Genomic DNA, 16,504 nt, shown 5'->3' on the forward strand with positions numbered 1-16,504 from the left:
TTCTACCCATAAACAGTAAGCCTGGAAGAGGACCTGGAGCTTCAGCTAGGAATTGTAGCCCTAGAAGGCACTTTGATTTCACCCTGGTGAGACCTTAAGAAGAGGACTCAGGTAACCAGTATCCAGAAAAATGACATCGAGAAATTGTGAGATGATAAATGAGTGCTGTTTTAACCTGCTAAATCTGTCGTAATCTGTTATGCAACAATAGAAGAATAATACAGTGCATCAAGTACTATTGCCAGTGAGTGAGATGAAAACACAGGGCAGTCTGGTTCTGATGGCCTTGCTTGCAAACATTTTCATATCAATTTCCACATAAATTAGGCTTTTTTGTCTGTAATCTATAGAAACTGACTTATGGCTAACTGAAATAAAAGTAAAAGTACAAAGACTTCATTTCATACGAAATACTGAATATCTCACAGAATAAAAAAGGAAAAGTTAAAACACCAGCCTCAGGAAGAACAAGACAGAAAGGAGCCTCCAAAATCTCAACTGAAAGTCAGGCTTTTTAGGTAGCTGCTATTGGAAAATGGCTGTTTCCACTGCTTCAGTCCTGAAGCTCAAGGTTCACATTCCCTGGAAAGAAAGCCTGACTGACTGCCCCACCTAGGTCACAGGCCCACACTTGTGGTCAGAGGCGCTGGAAGTGTGATTGACAAGACTTCTAGAATCACAAGGAGTAGGAGAAAAGGAAGCAATGGTGGATTGCTTTTCATTTCTATTTTGTAAGAGTTGAGGGGTGTACTAGGGTTCCCCAGAGAAACAGAACCAATAGGATGTATATCTAGAAAGAAATTTCTTTTAAGGAATCAGCTCAAGGATTGAGGAGGGGACTGGCAAATGCAGAATCTCTAGAGGAGGTTGGCATACCGGAAATTCTGCCGAGACTTCATGCAGTCTTGAGTCCAAAGGCAGTCCAGAAGGCAAAATTCCTTCCTCTTTGAGGATTCTTTGTCTTTTCTCTTAAGGTGTTGAATTAATTTGATGAGGCCCACACACATTATGGAGGGTCATCTGCTTTACTCAGAGTCTACTGATTTAAATGTAAATCACATCCAAAAAATAGCTTCATAGGAACATCTAGACTGGTGTTTGACCAAACAGCTGGGAACAGTAGTCTAGCCAAGTTGACACATAAAATTAACCATCACAGGGGTCTTGTAAAAGTTGGAGAAGGGGGGTCCAGTGCTTCCACATGGGCTTTTCTATATAACAGCCCTTTATTCTGGGCCAGGAAACCAATGAAACAATTCTGAAAGTTAGTGATGGTTTCTTTCTATAATGAATGTCACAATGTTATGAACATTTGCCTTTAAAATTGTATAAACACAATAAATACTTAGCTTTAGCAAATTTACATTGATAGGAAAAATAAACTAATTGAATTTTCAAACTGGATATGGAAAAATGTCATAATCATGATGAAACATTTACCTGAAAATTCCTTTCACCACATACCCATTTTACTACTAATATTGAGTAAGCATCATCCATGAAGAAGCATTGTAGTAGATTAACTGCATTTGTTAAAAATATTCTTGGGAACTAACTTTCATATGATTTCAGAATTATAGTGAAAAATTGAAACATGCTGTCTTTGAGAAAAGAATTATATTTGAATTCTTATGGATTTTAAATTTGTTCATCCATTCATTCATTTCTTTAACAAACACTTGTTGAGTAATTCAACATAATTTTATGAAGAAATTATGAAGTTGGGCTTGAGATCCCCATAATCTCTCTATATGATAACTTTCTTCTCTTCTAGAAAGCAGAGGTAGTATTAACCATGACTCTCTAACTCTTGAATAAAGAATTTCATAATCTTCTTCACTTGCTCAGATTTAGGCTGTATATATATTTTGTTTTTTTCTTGTGTGAGGAAGATTGGCCCTGAGTTAACATCTTTTGCCACTCTTCCTCTTTTTGCTTGAGGCATATTGTTGCTGAGCTAACATCTGTGCCAATCTTCCTCTATGTTATGTGGGATGCCATCACAGTGTGGCTTGATGATCAGTGCTAGGTCCGCGCCCGGCATCCAAACCTGCAGGGCGTGAGCCATGCAAGCAGAGCACGTGAATTTAACGACTACCCCGCTGGGTCAGCCCCAAAGCTGTATATTTTTTAATGAGGAGATCCAAGTAGTGACTGATTATTCCTTGCCAAAAGTCACTTTTGAGAATTATACTTGCATAGCTATTTACATTGGTACTTCTATAAATAAATCTGAGGCAATTTTTTTATTAATGTTCCAAACAAGGGTAACGAAGGTTATGTTTGAATGTTTCTGTAGCCCTGGATTCCACCTAAATCAGGACACTGAGTGTTTGAGGCATTCTCACCCTGGGATGGTTATGAATGGGTATTACTAAGGCTTGGTTGAAAATAGAAGGCTGCTCTGTTTTGTTGATGCTGTCAGTTTCAGAATCAGGACAATTCTTTCAAACTCAGGTACCCAAAGCAATCTTGATGGCTACAGACTACTCCCTTATTCAGTGTGAGTAACATCAAGCAAATTACTGAAGACAAGTAGGAAATAGAACTTCTCTTATCCCTAATCTTATTGGTGTTTGTGGAGACAGAGAAATGTAGTGTGAGCTCTAAAGTTAGAATTCTTGGGTTGGAATCCTGGTTATGCCACTTAATAACTATGTGGCCCTGGCTAACCTTCTCAACTTCTCTGTGTCTCACTTTCTTTTCAAAATGTGGATAATAACAATAGGTTTGCAGTAAAGACCATATGAAATAATATATGTAGAATGCTTAGAACCAGAGGCTGCTGGTAAAGTTTTGATAACTGACGTTTAAGGGGAAAAAATCCCCCCACTAAAGAATTTTCCAATTTCCATGGTGTAAATTTTCCCACTCTGACCAATTTCAAACTGCCCATGTGACATCACTGAACCTGGAAGTGGGGATGTGTGCCAATTGACTCTTGGGAGACATCATGTGCCAGATCCAGCACACCACTGATTTGAACAGTACCTGAATGTAGTGAATATTCAAGGAACATAAGCTATTAGTATTCTTATTTGCTGGAAATTTACAACTATGCATGGTCTCTTCCAAGCGGTAGCCTAATTGGGCAGACCCTGAAACACTCCTCAAGATCCTGGCACCTATTTTATGGCATCTCTTGGTCGATAAAAGAAAGATGTATCTGTTCTGTAAACCTACTGTTCCCACGCTTCAGTTAGTATTTTCCTGCTTGAGCTGCTGTTACCAACCTAGGTCAGGGCAATCAATAGCAAAACCACCCACCCCTCAACCTGCCACAGTGCTATCCATGGTTCTGACAATCCTCTGACTGCTTTGCTTGCATATAAGAAAGCACATGGGGCAGAGGATTTACTTGTTTGCTTGTGTTTGTTTTTCAAATTACAGCTTGGGACTTAAGCAAGTATCTTCAGAAGCTACTCTATCCAGTTTGAAAACCAAAGATACCATGATTTGTTTGATGAGTTCTGGGTTTCTATTGAGTGGGCTGTTTCCAGGCAGCTGCATGGGGGATGGAACCTTCATCTTTCTCATAGCAAAGGAATTTTGGAACAGAATCTGCCTGCAGTGGGTGCTATTCTCGCAACTAGAGAATTCACTAATTTCAATCAATGTCATAAATAAATATTTATTTGATTTTGGGTTGTATTAATAGACATGAGAAAACCCTTTTCTTTCTGAAGAAAGAGGTGTAATAATATTTTGCTTTTAAGTTATCCAAAAATTGAAAAGTAAACCCACACAATCCAGAGACTGTGATTCAAGCACATAGAAGATTCCTCCCCACACTCCCTGTACCTCTCACTCTGGGGCCAATTTACATGATTCTTGAGGCCTGAATTTTGTAGTTGAGAGAGAATGGGCTTTTGAGTCAGAGAGGTCATTGTTCAAATCCTGACCCCACTGTATACTGCTAAGTGACTTTGGACAAATTATTTAGCCTATAAAATTTATTTATTCAACAAATATTTTTGAATGCCTTCTCTATACCAGGTGCAATTTGAGGCCTGTTCTAGGATAAAATTTGGATATAAAGGGTACAAAGTCCCCAACCTCATGGAGCTTACATTTTGGTGTATGAATATAGAAATTAATATATAATACCAAGTAGCAATAAGGACTAAGAAGAAAAGTAAAGCTAAAGAAGAGGGATAGAAAATGATTTAAGTATTATTTTAGATAAAATAGTCAAGTGGGATTTCTCTAGGAAGACGAGGCAGAGGAAAGAGCAAGTGCAAAGTCCCTGATGTAGAATCATGTTGGTGTGTTCAAGCAACAACAAGAAAGCCAGTGTGGCTAAAGCAAACATGGTGATGGAAACTGACAATGTGGACAAGACCATGGTAACATGTGTAGGTCAAGTGTATTAGTGTCTATTACTGTGTAACAAATCACTACTGACTTGGTGGCTTAAAATCAGACAAACTTATCTCACAGTTTCCATGGATCAAAAGTGCAGGCACAGCTTAACAGTGTCCCCTGCTCAGGGTCTGATGAGCCTGCTGTCAAGGTGTTGGCCAGGCTGCATTCTCATCTGAAGGCTTTACTGGCTAAGAATCTGCTTCCAGGTCCATTCAGGTTGTTGGCAGAATTCATCTCCTTGTAGTATATTACTGAATTTTTCATTTTCTTGCTAGTTCTCAACTCCTAGAGCCTGCCATCAGGTCCTTTCCATGTGGCTCCCTCAATGAGCAATTCACAAAACGACTGTTTGTTTCTTCAAGGCTAGAGTAAAAATCTATCTTCAAGAGGGGTCCAGTCCTCCTTCTAGTGGATTTTACCTGTCTAAGTCAGGAACTCCAAGGTAATTTCCCTTTTAATTGACTCAAAATCAACTGATCTAGGATCTTAATTATACTTGCAAAACCCCTTCACCTTTGCATATAACATAACCTCATCAAAAAAGTGATGGTCAGTCATATCATGTTCAGGAGTCTTACCCACTCTTAAGAGGAGGGGATTATATAAGACATGTACACCAACAGTGGTTATCTTGACAGCCATCCTAGTATGTTGCCTACTACACCTGGGTACAGACCTTAGATTTTATATTAGAGGGATGGGAAGTCGTTAGAATATTTTTAGCAGGAGAGTGACATAGTTAATTTTTTGAAAGATCATTCTTGCTGCTTTGTGGAGAGTTTACTCTAGGGCCACAAGAATTGAGGCAGTGAAAAAATTAGGAGGTTTGTGCAGTAGTGTAGGAGATAGTTGATGATGGCTTAGACCAGTGTGACAGTGATAAGAAGGAGTCGTATATCTTTTATATATTTTGAAACGTGAGGATGGCAGGATCTGATGATGAATAAGATGTGGAACATAATTATATTGCACGATTGTTAGGAGAATTAACTGAGATAATATATGTATATAGCATATCATAGATGGTAAAAAAATGTTAGTTATCTTTCATTAATAATACATAGAACTATAATTATTGTACACATTTTTTTCTCTAAAGTATCTCATAGCAAAAGGCCTAGCATCCTGAAAGAATTTAGATATTTACAGAATTTTTCAAAAATCAAAACCAAGGTAAATGAAGGCTAAGAAAGAAGAAGTAAAAATCAGGATATAAAAAATGTGTATTTCTTTCCTTGTCACTCTGAAAATTCACTATACATTATTATTTTCTTTGCTTTATACTCAACCAAGAAAAACGGTAGAGTGGTGTTTGGATGCATTTACTTGCACACCTTAATTCAATCTGGCTTGTGTCTGGAAGCAATGGGTTATACCAGAGAAAAATAGCTCCTTTCACCTGTAAGGGAACCTGTGTGAGAGAAAAAAATATGGCTTCAAATCTCAGTCTCTGGAGCACCACTAAAGTAAAAGGGTTTGTTAACAGCTGTATCTGTGGGTCTCCATGTTCCAGCCCTGAACAGTATTTCAGAATCTTTATTACGTTTGTATTCAGGAAATCAAAAGAAATGAGCCAGTTCTTTCCCTGGAGAGTGACTTAAGTTTAATGAGTATGTGGTTGAAGGAGCTTTTAGCTCCTATGTATACAGATTTTTAGAAAACAATACCATATTGTGAATTAATAGATACATGACCTACCTTTATCCTTTTAGAAACAAAGATAATTATACTTTTTACTGGCTTTTCACCAAAGAGATCCTCACATTCAGTAATCAGAAATACTGATTGATGACTTTGATGTTGACTGTCTATGAGGAGACTATGCTACCAAAACTAGCTTTGCAATTAGAGAGAGGGAAGAGATAGAAAACACTTGAGTGACTAGCTCCACTGCTTGTGCCTAAGAGAATGACACCCTGCTGCTTCCAAAATAGATTCTCAACTCTTTGCACATATAATTTTCTGGGTAACTTAAAAATTACCAATATCTGGGTCTCACTGCAATAGATGATGATCTAATTAATCTAAGATCAATTCTGGGCATGTATTATTTTTAATAAAAGTGATAGGCAAAATATTGCTCCCAAATGTGCCCATGTCCTTGTCTCCAGAATATTTCAATATGTCATGGGATTTTGCAGATGTGATTAAGGTTACAGACCTTGAGATGGAGAGGTTATTCTAGATTATATAGCTAGGACCAATCTAATTACAGGAGCCCTTAAAATCAGAGTGCTTCCTGAGTAAAATCAGAGACTGCACAGAAGAAGAAAGATGAGATTTGAAATGTGAGAGTAACTTGACTTACAATTACTGGCTTGGAAGATGAGAGAAGGGGATCATTAGCCAAGGAATGTGAGAAGCCTCTAGAAGCTTGGCACAGTCCTCAGCTGACATCCACCAAGAAAACAGGAACAACATTCCTACAACCAGAAGGAACTGAATTCTGCTTATAACCTGACTGAGCAAGGAAACAAATTCCCCCCTGAGTCTATAGAAAGGAAGACAGTCCTACTGATTCCTTGATTTTAGCCCAGTGAGACACCGGTCAAATTTCTGACCCACAGAACTATAAGATATTAAATTTATATTGTTTAAGTTTCTAACTTTCTGGTAATTTGTTTACAGCAGCAATAGAAATAACCATAGAAAAATTTGTATACATTATGCATAAAATAATAAAATAATAATATACATAAAGAAATAATAATAGAATACATTTTATACTTAAGGTAATTTTAGATTTACAAAAAAGTTGCAAAGATAGTATAGAGAGTTCCCATATACCCCACCTCCAGTTTCCTCGACTGTTAACATGTTGTATGTTAACATACATATGTTAGTATGGTACATTGGTCACAAATAAGGAACCCGTATTGACACATTATTACTAACTAAAGTCCATACTTCATCCAGATTCGCTTAGTTTTTGCCTAGTGCTATTTTTCTGTTCCAGGATCCCATCTAGAACACCTTATTATATTTAAACATCATGTCTCCTTAGGCCCTCAAGGTTGTGACAGGTCCTCAGACTTGCCTTGTTTTTGATAACTTTGACAGTTTTCAGGAGTACCGGTCAGGTATTTTGTAGAATAGGATAGCCTTCAATTTGGATTTGTCTGATATTTTTCAGGGGTTATGGGGCTTTGAGCGGAAGACCACAAAGGTAAAGTGCAATTCCCATCACGTCACATCAAGGATACTTGGTGTCAGTGTGACTTATCACCAGTGATATTGACCTCGATTATCTGGAATTTGACAAGTTTCTCCACTGTAAATTACTCTTTCCTCTTCTTTTCCATACTCTTTGAAAGGAAGTCACCATATATATGACCCTGAAGAAATGGGAGTTATGCTCCACATCTTTCAGGGAAGAGTATTGATATAAATTACCTGGAATTCTCTGCATAGGAAATTTATCTATTTTACTCCATCCTTTATTTATTCTATCATGTATTTATATCAGTGCAGACTCATGAATATTTATTTTATACATTGAGTTATAATTCAACACTTCTTTATTTATTTTATTGCTCAATTTGTTCCAGCTTTGGCCATTGAGAGCTCTTTCAGATGGCTCCTGTGCCCCTTGACATATTCCCATCACTAAGTGTTTTTTGAGTCCTTCCTTATTTTCTTTTGCTACAAGTTGCTCCAGACTTATCTTGTGTATTCTCTACCCCAACCCTAGAATCAGTCATTTCTCCAAGGAGCCTCCTTTTACTGGAGAATGTTTTTGAAAAATATCTGTGTGCTAGGTATACTCATTGTGCTAGGTATACTACTAGGAGTGGCATTGCTTCTGGACCTTCTTAGCTGAAAGAAATATTTGTGTGCATAGTAACCTATGTATATGTACATATTTATAAATATTTCTATATGTATTCTTCTGCATTTCCATTATGCTAAACATGAGCTTATACTGATGTCTCCAACTATAATCCAATACCACATGGATTATTCTGACCTTCTCCCATGCTTGTCTATAGCCTTCTATTCCAGCAGGAGTGGTGACAAACCTACTTCCCTCCAACCTGCATCCATTCACTTACTTGTGCCATTCCACTATACACGTATATTGGTCTGAGAATTGTTATCCTGGGAAACAACTTTACCAACTAGAGTGCAGAGCTTATATTTAGTTCCTTTTGCTTTTGATCTTATAGTCGCCATTCATTTTCAGCGTTACTTAGGTAAGCATCTTTTCTCCCTGAAGCCTTCAATGAAGTTGTTTCATACATTTGTAATACAATTAAATTCTTATGTTTAAGTTTGCATTACATCCTGGGATTTATGACCTCCTAAATGTTGCTTTTTTTTGTTTTATTTTTTAATATACATTAAGGTTGACTCTTCATGCTGTAAAGTTCTATTCTTTTTAAGGGACCCTTAACCCTATATTTTTTTAATTTGTTTTCATTGTCATAAGAACGCTTAGCATGAGATCTACCCTCATAACAAATGTTTAAGTATACAATACAGTATGTCAACTAGAGGTACAATGTTGTACAGCAGATCTCTAAAACACATTCATCTTGCTTAACTAAAACTTTATATCTGTTGATTAATAATTTCCCATTTCCCTCTTCTCCCAGGCCCTGGCCACCACCATTCCACTCTTTGATTCTGTGAATTTGACTATTTTAGATGCCTCATATAAGTGGGATCATGCAGTATTTGTCTTTCTGTGACTGGTTTATTTCACTTATAATAATGTCCACAAGGTTCACTAATGTTGTTGCATATTGCAGAATTTCATTATTTTTCAAGGCTGAATAATATACCACTATGTGTATATACCATATTTTCTTTATACATTCTTCCATCAATGGACACTTGGATGGGGGGGTGGTGTATTCTTTTTTCCACTTTACCTGTCAGTTTGGGAAGATTCTTTTGGGTTATCTTCAAGTTCACTGATTCTTCCCTCAACTATGTCAAGCTTACTTATTTGCCCATTGAAGACATTCTTTTCTACTACTCTAAAAAATTTTTCTAGCATTTCAGTCTGATTCTTTCCAATAATTTTCATCTCTCGGCTTACGTTGGCCATCTATTCTAACACATTGTTTATTTTTCTCATTAGTGCCCTTAACATTTTAATCAGAGTTATTGCTAATTTAATCCTATCTGATAATTCCAACAGCTGTCATATTTGAGTCTAGGTCTGATGATTGCTTTATCTGTTCAGACCGTGTTTTTTCTTGCCTTTTGACATTCATTGTAATTTTTTGTTGAGCAGTGACTTGTATTGGATAATAGGAACTAGAGTAAATAGGTCTTTCCTACGAGGACTGATGTTAATCTGGCTATGAGTTGGGCTGGCTTTAATGCTTCTTGTAGCCATAGATTTTGGAGGCTTCAAATTCCTCTCATGTCCTCATTTGGTCTCCCTGTTGTTCCACAAAAAGAATCTGTATCTTTCAGCTCTTTCATCTGCTATCCATTGTCACTATACTGGATTCCTATTGGTGTTTTGTTAGGGTGTGGGAGAGGAGAAGCATTCTATAACCTTCCTTTATACGATGTCTATTAGTGGGCCTCTACCTCAAGGCTGTGGTGTTTCTGCTCTTCCACCCATGGTATTTATTTTCTACCCACCTACCCCTGCTTCTTTCCCTGGCTGCAGAATTTCCAATCTATTTCCTTGAAGCCCTGACCCTATTAACTATGCTTTGTTTGTTTGTTTAGTTGGTTGGGTTTTTTACCATGAAGGTGATCTAGAAAGGCTAGAGGGAGGTAGAGCAGTGGGGAATTCCTCTCCCCCAACTGGGATAAAGTTTCAGAATTGTGTCCTCGCAAAGTCCTTTCTCCTGGAGAGTAGGCCTTTTTTATGGAGAAATCTCTGAAAGTGTTTCATAATAGTTACTCTTCTGCTCCTCCTGCCAGAGACACTGAAGTATCCTTCTGGGACCCTTGCTGTGAGAATCTAGTAGGATTCCTGTAGAGAAAGCTCATGAAAGTGTGAAGGGGCCCTACTAAAACCGTGTCCCTGGGGATTTTCACTTTCAGGCTAACCCACACCCAACCTCCTGCAATTCATCAAAATTACTGCTTAACTATTCCTACCAGTTTACAACTCCAGTGACTTTTGGGTAAGCAGATCTGAGTACTGCTTCTCTCTGGATGTACCCCTCTCCAGATTTTGGGGTAGCAGTTTATGCAGTGACCTCAGTTATCTGATAGGTCCAAGAGGAGTCACTGATTTCCAGTTTTTCTTAAGGATGGCAGTCTGACTTCTAGATTCTTCACATGTCGAAGCTGAAACAAGAAGTCCATAAGCAGATTTTATAAGCTCCCCAGGTAATGCTCACATGCAGACAAGATGCGTATTGCCTCTAGAGAACAGGAATTAGGGATTTGTGAGAATGGCTGCCAGTAGTATCACAAACTTTAGTTAGAGCTTCTCAACCAAATGGAGGTGGGTTATGTAAAGAAGGGGTCCAGGAACTCTGCAGAGAGTGATAAAGGGAGCCAATCTCTGGGTCAGGACAGGGAACCCAAAGGAAATCAGCAGTATATCCAGGGTCACCTTGTAGCTGGTAACATTTAGACACTACTATGCCTACAAGTCTGGTGTGCTAGCCTGTAATATTTGTTCTCTCTTCCCTTCTTCAGTCTAATAATTTCTCTCTTGGGTGATGCATGTAAGCCACCTTTCTTTAAGGAGCTTCATGCATTAGTATAGTATTGAACATGTATGGTATTACAATATAGCAACAGAATCCTCTGGGATTAAAAAAAATAAGTAAGATATCTGGTCCTGCCTAAGACTTAATGAATCAGAATTCCTAGGAGGAGGGCTATACTATTTAAATTGCTCACTAAAACTTCCAATTATCAGCCAGGTTTAGAAATGACCATTCCTCATCACACACTCCCTTTCATTTAATGCCATGAGCATTTTCTTCAACTCCCTCAATAGCTTGCTCTGGTGGGGACTCCTCAACATCTCCTCCCCGCTCCAAATGAGTCTCAGCTGTCCTGCAAAGTCTATTTCCCCTGCCAGGAGTTGGTTTAGGAGTAGAATTATGACTGGCCAATGAACAGTGGGAGTAGGGGTGGCTTCAGGAAAGGCTTCCTTGTGGCTAAAAAAGAAACACAAGAAGATTTAGCCCCTTTCTTTCTCTGGATATGTTTATGTCTGCAGTTCACCCCTGAGCCTGCTGCAACCACATTTCTGCCAACTTAGGGATGAAGTCAATGCACAGAAGGCTGAGTGACAAGGACTTCAGGGAAGCAGAGCCAGAGCCCTGGCACCATGCCTGGATCATCTTGGCTTCTTGTTTCATGAGATAATGAACATTGGTTTTGGTAAGCCAATTTGAATAGTGACTGTTACTGTAGTCAAAAGTACCCTATCTGATATAACTGCAAACTTCTTGAGAACAGGGAATGGGTATATAAATAATGACTATGATTTACCTTACATGCTCTAGGTGGAATAATAATAATAATAATAATAATAATAAATTCTTGTAACAAATTTAATAGTGGTTACATGTGCCAGGTACTTTTATAAATGATTTTATAGCAGATCATCTTTTTTAGATTATAAACATTCATATAGATTAACTATTTTGATCATTACAAGAATGCTATGAGGTAAGCTATGTTACCTCCACTTTCAAATAAGGAAACTGAGTCCCAGACAACATAAAGTAACTAGATATGAGTCAGAGGGCAACAGGAATCAAAGGTAGGATTGCAAACCAGGTACCCTGACTTCAGAACTCATGCTTCAAGAGACTACAATAGCACCCGCAATTAATTAGTCAAATCCCCTAATACACATGAACTGGAAGCATCTCCCATTTGAGCCCTCCTCCTTTAATTATTCTCATGTGTACAGGGAAACTAACAGAGTGGCTGGGTCTGGAGGACCTGCAGGCATCAGCCACAGGCAATACCCAAGCCAGCTCTCCTCTCAAACTTCTAAAACCTTATTTGCATCCTGGTGTCCAAATCCTATATCCCTTCCCCACTTGAGTTCTGCTTTTAGGAAAGACTCTCAAAAGTATAAACTGATAAATTCCTTACCCGGTATATTTTCCAGAACTTGTGCTTTTATTTTTACTTTTTATAAGGAGTATTAGCCCTGAGCTAACATCGACTGCCAATCCTCCTCTTTTTGCTGAGGAAGATTGGCCCTCAGCTAACATCCATGCCCATCTTCCTCTACTGTATATGTGGGAAACCTACCATAGCATGGCTTGATAAGCAGTGCGTAGGTTCGTGCCTGGCATCAGAACCAGTGAACCCTGGGCTGCCAAAGCAGAGTGTGCAAACTTAACCACTCAGCCAGCAGGCCGGCCCCCAGAACTTGCACTTTTAGATCCCAGAAAGAAGGTTCTGGAACAATGGATGCCAGCTAACTCTGCAATTATGTAAAACAGAGCGGCTACCAAGTAATTTTACTTCCACAAAAATAAAACAGGAACACATAATATGGGCTCAATAAACATGTAAATGAATGGTCTTTCTGGGTGCAAGCTTACCAAGTCAATTAAGGAAAGGAGCTTATCCTTGGGTTATGGGTTTCACTTTGTAGGAGAGGCCAGTAACATAGAGAAAGAGCAGAACACAGACTGAAAGGGAAGGTCCCACAATAGTAACAGCAGGAAATATGGCAGGTCCCCTTCATGACTGAATGGACCTATGTGGAGAGGGATGAGTTATACAAGCCTGCCCCACATGGAGAAATGTTTGACTCCCTTCGGGAAAGTAGAAAGTTGGAAAATCATCAGTGAAAATCTAACTCTACAGTGCAAAGATTCATGCCAAGAGGAAATGTGGAAAATTATGTGGAAAGTCAGGTGGAAAATCCTGTAGAAATATTATGTCTGGGAAAAAGGGTACTACTAAAAGTAGGTGCCACAGGCCCAGGCTGAAATAAAAGCCTACACAACAGAACTCAGCTTCATTCAACAAACAAACACAAGGGAGAAAATGCCTAATAGGAGACCAATAAATGTCCCTCTAAGTCTTTAATAAGACGCAAAAATCTAAATGGATGTCTTTTGTCAGAAACCTGACTTTGACAGTTATTTTCAACTGGGATCACCTGCAAGCCTTCACAGCCAGCCTTTTCAGAATTAATTCTTAACAGGCTAAGAGGGGAATAAAGGCAGCTATTGCCAAAATAGCCAATAATATTGATCAGTTTCCTTATTACCAGCACTGTGTAACTGTTCTCCCGTCTGCCTAACTGGGTCCCCTTAGTTCCTCTGGGATGCTTGCTTATTGATCATTGTGACACCTTTTGACCACTTTTTATTCTCTCCTTTGTACTTCAATGGAATTTTCTGGTTGCTAACTCCCTGTAGGCTTGAACTGTACCTTATTTTCATTTTGTAGCTTCTAAGCCCTTCTGACATCTATTTGACTGCCTTACCTATGACCCTTAGCTAAGCATGTGTTGCATGGCACGTTTTTGGCCGGCACCTGCCCCCTCATCCTGTCTTCTCAATCTGTTTTCACCCACAGTCTGGATTGCAGGACCTAGAATGATATGCCTGGGTCACTATACCGTAGACTCAAGTGCTTTTATTAGCTCCTTAAATAGATGCATCATAAATATATAACCCAACAAGTTGAATTCATTTGAATTTTGGTGATTATATTCATATTTATAATTTTATAAATAGTTAACATAAAACAGATCTTCCCATTAGAGCCTTAGAGTTCTTACAATTTCTTTTCAATCAATGATTTTTTTTAATGTGAGTGTGTGCTCATGCACTGTGCCAGACACCAAAGAAGAAAACAGGAAGATTGTTCAGAGGATTTTCTGCAAAATCAAAAAATGATGCTCCAGAAGGGCACAAATTACCATGGGATAGCTTATCCTAGATAAGAGGGAAAAGACTTCATTAAAGTCAGAAGCTGAAGCTATATTCGATAAGTAATACACCATAGAACTGAGGTAGGACTGAGAATAGAAATGAATTTAATACATCAAATTTGATACCTTGTCATTCAAGTTGGGAATCTAGATTAAAATGTCAGGCATCAGAAGTGCCATGAATTATCCCTAACCAATATTCAAAAGCTTGGCAGCTTTCTAATTTTAATTTTTTCCCCCTGAAATACTCCGCTCATTGACTTAAACATTTTTTTAAAAGACAACACTATAATACGACATTAACACCTAATTCAAATGTGATGTGATTGAAACAATAAGGATTACTACTGTTATCTTGATGCAAGAAGAGGCTTAAATGAGCATTTTGGTTTGCTTTTCTTCAATCTGAAATCAACCTACAAGAACAAATTTAAGTCAACTTTTATCTTTTTGAGAGTAACATGCATGATAAGGAAGGCTTTCTTTGATTTAAATTTTTTTTCTATTTAATGTTTATATGTATAACAAAATCATGTAATGCCCTGAAAGAATATAAATAGAAACCTTGCAAAAGAAGAAATTAAAATGTACTTTAGTACAGAAAATTCACCCTTTATATTCAAACAAACAGAATCCATTTCATCTACTAAATTGGTAAATAGCTTTCTTTAAAGATAATAATACCTAGAGTTGACAAGAATACAAGAAAACAGGCACTTTCATACTTACCTCATGAGAGTATAAGCTGGCACAACTTTATCAAGAATATTAAAGGAAAATATCAAACACATGAAATATTTTTAAGCACTGACCCAGAAAATCCATTTTTGTGATTTATCATAACAAAATTATAACATGTATACAAAAACAGCTACAACGATGCCCATCCGAGCATTGCCTCCATCCATTTTATACATAGCCTGCCCCCACCATTCTTATTTTCTGACTTTGATATACTATGTGGAAAATTAATGGGAGCTTACTTTCCCCCAAATGTCTCTATTGTAGTAATCCACTGTTACAGATAAGCGTGTTTTGACACCTTCAAATGTCTTGGAATGGAAAAAAAATTGGGAACCACTGTGCTCAAAAGAATAACTAATAACCTGGAAAGATATTCACAAGTTGTAGGAAAGCAACTTATAAAACAATATCTAGAATATTTTTAAAAGGCAGTTTTATTTTTTAAATATTAATATAAGTAAAAGGACTAGAAAAATATTTGAAGAAATGTTAATTATGTTTGAATCAGAGGGAGTGATTAATTAAAGTGATTTTCTTCCTTTTGCTAATCTGTATTCCTAAAGTGAATAGGCATTTTTTGTAAGAAAAAATAAACAAAATATCATTTAATACATACATTTGCTCTCCATTCACAGTTGTTATGGATCTGAAAGTTTAGACACAGTATATAACATAATTGCCTAATTTTTAAAAGGGAATTATGACTAAGCATAAAAAGTGAAAAAAATAAGCTTAAGGAAATCTAAAGATTATGGCAGATCCAAGTCCTAGGAGAAAGATCTGAGTAGAGTGTCTGGAAAAACACACCTAAGAATCAGTTCAACCTACAAGAATTGACTCAAGTGCCAGCTGTCTACTATGGCAGTGTTTTTGTTTTTATCTTGTCATTTTTAATTTTTATCATTTTTTTGTAAATTTTTTTTAGCGAGGTCATAACACTTTATAACATTGTGAAATTTCAGTAGTACATTGTTACGTGTCAGTCACCATATAAATGCACCCCTTCACACCTTGTGCCCACCCCCCAAACCCCCTTCCCTTGGTGAGCACTAAACTGTTGTATTTGTCTGTGTGTTTATCTTCCACATATGAGTGAAATAATACAGTGTTTGTCTTTCTCTGTCTGGCTTATTTCGCTTAACATAATACCCTCAAGGTGTATCCATGTTGTTGCAAATGGAACGATTTTGTCTTTTTTTGTGGCTGAATAGTATTCCATTGTGTATATACACCACATCTTCTTCATCCAATCATCATGTTGGGCACATGAGTTATTTCTATGTCTTGGCTGTTGTGAATGATGCCACAATGAACATAGGGGTGCAGAAGTCTCTTTGAATTGTTGATTTCAAGTTCTTTGGATAAATACGCAGCAGTGGGATAGCTGGATTGTATAGTGTTTCTATTTTTAGGTTTTGAGAAAACTCCGTACTGTTTGCACCAGTTTGCATTCCCACCAGCAGTGTATGAGGGTTCTCTTTTCTCCACAACCTCTCCAACGTTTGTTATTTTTTGTCTTGGTGATTATAGCCATTCGAACAGATGTAAGGT

At 37.6% G+C, this 16,504-nt stretch overlaps 1 long non-coding RNA gene across 2 annotated transcripts in view; it reads left to right on the plus strand.

Moving 5' to 3' along the window:
• LOC139076328 (uncharacterized) overlaps nt 1-16,504 on the plus strand; it is a 77,755-nt gene that overhangs the window by 37,689 nt on the left and 23,562 nt on the right. The window contains exon 3 of one of the 2 annotated variants that reach the window (XR_011527790.1): nt 11,516-11,679. The exons of the other annotated variant lie outside the window; for it this stretch is intronic. This is a non-coding gene — a long non-coding RNA (uncharacterized lncRNA). The remainder of the gene's footprint in view (nt 1-11,515; nt 11,680-16,504) is intronic. 2 annotated transcript variants of the gene reach the window in all.

This window comes from Equus przewalskii, chromosome 16 (genome assembly GCF_037783145.1).
Source record: "Equus przewalskii isolate Varuska chromosome 16, EquPr2, whole genome shotgun sequence".
Classification (NCBI taxonomy): Eukaryota; Metazoa; Chordata; class Mammalia; order Perissodactyla; family Equidae; genus Equus; species Equus przewalskii.